Source organism: Solanum stenotomum, chromosome 12, assembly GCF_019186545.1.
Source record: "Solanum stenotomum isolate F172 chromosome 12, ASM1918654v1, whole genome shotgun sequence".
Lineage (NCBI taxonomy): Eukaryota > Viridiplantae > Streptophyta > Magnoliopsida > Solanales > Solanaceae > Solanum > Solanum stenotomum.
The window spans coordinates 11,826,141-11,830,060 of record NC_064293.1 but is presented as its reverse complement, the minus strand read 5'-3'; the positions used below and the strand labels follow the sequence as shown (position 1 = coordinate 11,830,060).

Here is a 3,920-nt window from a genome sequence, read left to right as displayed (position 1 = left end):
TCAAGAATGGATTTCTTGATCATTCTTCATCAAGTTAGGATTCTTCTTCAAGATTCATGGAGCATTTAAGTTATATAAAACTATCATAGTGAGGAACTAAGGTCTTCCTCATGCCCTACATATACAGTTCCAACTTCCAACTAGTAAGATCAAAACTAGGGTTCTTCAACTTCAAGCTTCAAAGTCAGCAATTCTACCAAGGTTTTCCGTATGTGAGATTTCATCAATGAGTATCCCTTCACTCATTGAGTTCCAAAGAAAGATCAGATTGTCAAGTTTATTATTTTTACAAAACTAGGGTTTTTATGATCTTCATAAGCTTCAATGTAAATTAGTTCTTGTTCATGATTAGCCCTTAATTTCAGGTTTTTCTTATGAATTCCATGTTTTCAAATGTTATTTCCCTTATCCAAAACTCCCCTTTTCTACAACCCCGATGATTCACGGTTGAGATATTGGGTTTCGTTCGACGGTTTGGGGTTGGATTTGGTTCAGGCTTGTAGTGTTGTATTGATTACCTTGGTGTGGACGTTGTTCCACAGTGGCTTTATGATGATGGTTTGGTATGGGATTCTCCACAATAACTCATTTGGTTGCAGATTCAAGGTATGGTCATGCTACCCTTTTTTAGTCGCAGATTCATGGTCTGGACATTGGTCTTTAGTTGCAGTCTATGATTCAAGCTCATTATCCTCTACGGAGTTGATATCTATCAGTTTGATCCTATTGGTTCTTTTGGGAGGCCTATTTGTGGTTCGAGGTTCGAGCTGCGCACTTCCAACTCTAGATTCACTGAATTTTGTTCTCAGTAGTTGTAGATCTTCTTTGCACTTGTCGGGCTTATAGGGGTCCGTTCGGGTTTCTAATTTAACTTGTACACAGGTGTACCTCATGGGCTTATGGGGGTCTCGTTAGGTTTTGAGTTATTTAGATACTTGCTTCATTTTAGTCCTTTTCTACACTCGTGTGCATTCCTAATAGATTTCCAGTCCTTTGAACTTTGTTGTGTTTTATTCCCGCTTTTCATATTGTTTTTACTTTTCTTGCTCAGTCAGCCTATGATACATACTGAGGACCTGTTGTTTTGGTATTTGTGCTACACTCAACACCTGTTTTGTGATGTAGTTCGAGCACCAACTATTAGCTTTGAGTTCAAGCTAATTGTCGCAGTATCCAGATGTGAGGGTGAGTTTATGGCGCCTTGAATCATACATGTCTCATTCTATACTATTTGGCTAGTCTTTTGTAATTTGAGACAAGTATGTATATTTTTGGTCGAATATATATATTATAGCTTCCGCCTTATTCTCTTGTTATTTATGTTCAAGTGATTATTCTTGCTTTGGTTTTACCCTTATACCCATTACTTGTCATTCTAGATTACGGGTTGACTTATTTACTGGAGGTTATAGTAGGTGACATCATGACTTGAGAAATCGGGTTGTGACTGATTTAATCATAAAACGCAAATTCGATACGACATTCAAATCCCTCTATTTGAGTTATTATGTGCCAAATCAAGTTCTAGGTAAAAAATCATATATATGGCCTAAGTATTTCGGAACTTGTTGACATAGTTTAAGAGGAGAAACTAGGGGTTCGGTGGTGTTTCGACACTATTTTTGCCTTCCAGATACTTATTCTTCAAGGTCTGGTGTGTCTCATTTGTGAGTTGCGACGACAAGGGCCACATTTGCATTAAGGGAAACCTTTAGCTACTGACATTCGCAAAAATGGAGTAGAATCTGCAAAAGCAATGCATTATGTGTAATTGTGACACTTTTGCTAAGGATTGGGTTCGTAAATGCTATGAGCCTTTTCGCAATTGTAAGTTGTACATCGTAATTGCGATGAGATAGCATGTGTTAGTTTAGCTGCGACTTAAGCACTTGAATAACTAGTTTCATTGAGCAACTATGCAATAAGGTAAATAAATGCAAGAATTTTATGTGTTTGGGGAGTCAAAAATCACATCTTACTTTAGTTGTTGATTCACATTGGTTTAGTTCAATGGTAAAACAAACAAATGGAAATAAATTTAAACAAATCTTGACGGCAGGTGATGCTCCTGTGCTACAACACTGAGGAGACCACCAATACACAATGCAAGGGAGCTAATGTGACTGTCTGAAAGCCTCTACTAAGATGAGTTCCTAGGACAATATTCCCCTAGCTAACTCTATCTGTCTGAAAATTGAAATAATAACACCACCAAGGCCGATCTGAAGTTGTACTAACTGCGGCCTGAGTGCTGAACATCTGAACCTATATTATAGCCAATGACGTCTATAATGCTTGAGCCCCCATCTGAAAATTGGACGTGCTGGGGAGGGGGTGGAAATACTGTTGGTAAAGGACGAGAGCGGTTAACACGATGAAGCACCCGAATTCGACGCACTATAGTAACATCAGTAGCAAATTGGAAAGGGATCTCCTTCCATTTGCATCTACAGATGGGGCAAAGGAGGTTCCCATGCTTAACATTTTCGCCAATGCAGCTGAAGTGAAAAGAATGGCAGCATTCAGCAGTAAATATGGCCTTACCTTTCTCAGCTTTCATACTCCCAAGGCAAATCACACATGTTCCCTGCAACAACACTATAATTGATACAAAAGCAACACAATCTTCACTCAAAATTCGTACAATTTGCATGGCAACAAGGCACAAATAGTGATATGAAAGTAAAATAATCTCATTAGGTCCTAATTCATCTCATTTTTTTAAAATAATCGTACAATTTACATAACATCTATTCTTCTTTATGAAAGTGGTGTTTGAACAAGCTTGAGCGCACATCAACTACATAACTAGGTATAGGTTATTTTCTTCTTTTAGTTAATGATTCTTTTATTTCTGAAAAGGTACTAATAAAATTAATTAACCAAAAATGTATAATATTGATTCAAATTATAATTATTTTGAATCAATTAGAATAGTTTAAAAAATAATTATGGTAAAAAAAACCTTCAAAATATGGGAGATAAATATTATATTGTAAATTACGGAGAGATATGAGTAGTGGTCTTTTTAAAAAAATAAATAAATGAAAGATAGTTGTCATTTTCAATACTTGAAATTAAAAAAAAAAAAAGGTGTTTTAATTGATTACAAAAATCAACTTAAAACGTTTGTATGGTAAAATCCAACCACGGTCAACATTTTATATATATCTCGCCACAAAAGAATGATACCCCTATTGCTTTTATAATGGCGTTAAAAGCAAATTAAGGAGGACAATATTATATTGTAGAATTGGATTTCTTTATTTCACTAACGAATGCCAGGAAATATGTAAAAAATAATAATCAATCTATACCCTCGTCGATACGTTGAAACTAATAGTAAAACTAATAATGATCAAAACTAGGGAATAAGATGCGACAAGACAACATAGGTTCAAATTATATTTTTTTCATAACTTTATGCAGAACAGATTGCAATTTATATTAGTTTAAATAAATACTTACTAAAAATTGTAATTTATGCGGGGATGATTTACAACAAATCACGCTATATGGGGGTGGGGGCGGGTGGGTGGATTGAAGTCTTTATAATTTTAGGTGGATTTGCTCCGCAACTATCCCGCCCCGCCTCATTTTCCATTTTAATCAAAGCTACAAATAAAAGGTAGTTAAGTAAGAACAAGAATTAAATTTCAGAACCAGCACAATTTTTTGTTGGTTTGTTGTTATCTGCCACTTTAGTGGTGAAGCAATTTAAATGTTGTCGGAAAGTAAAAAGGGAAACATGGATGGAGAATTTCAGAAAAAAAAGGGTGAAAATGGAAAATAGTAAAACAAAAAATAAAAAGAGAGAAGAAATGAAAACGGACCTTGGATGAACGTGTAGTGGGGCTGGGTAAATGAGACAAGGAGGACGGCAACGAAGGAATAGCAGGTGATTTGGAATGGTGTGTCTC

At 35.7% G+C, this 3,920-nt stretch overlaps 1 pseudogene; it reads right to left on the bottom strand.

The window, feature by feature from the left end:
- Positions 1-2,270: 2,270 nt before the first annotated feature.
- Positions 2,271-3,920, bottom strand: part of LOC125847101 (E3 ubiquitin-protein ligase WAV3-like) — a 26,852-nt pseudogene continuing 25,202 nt past the window's right edge.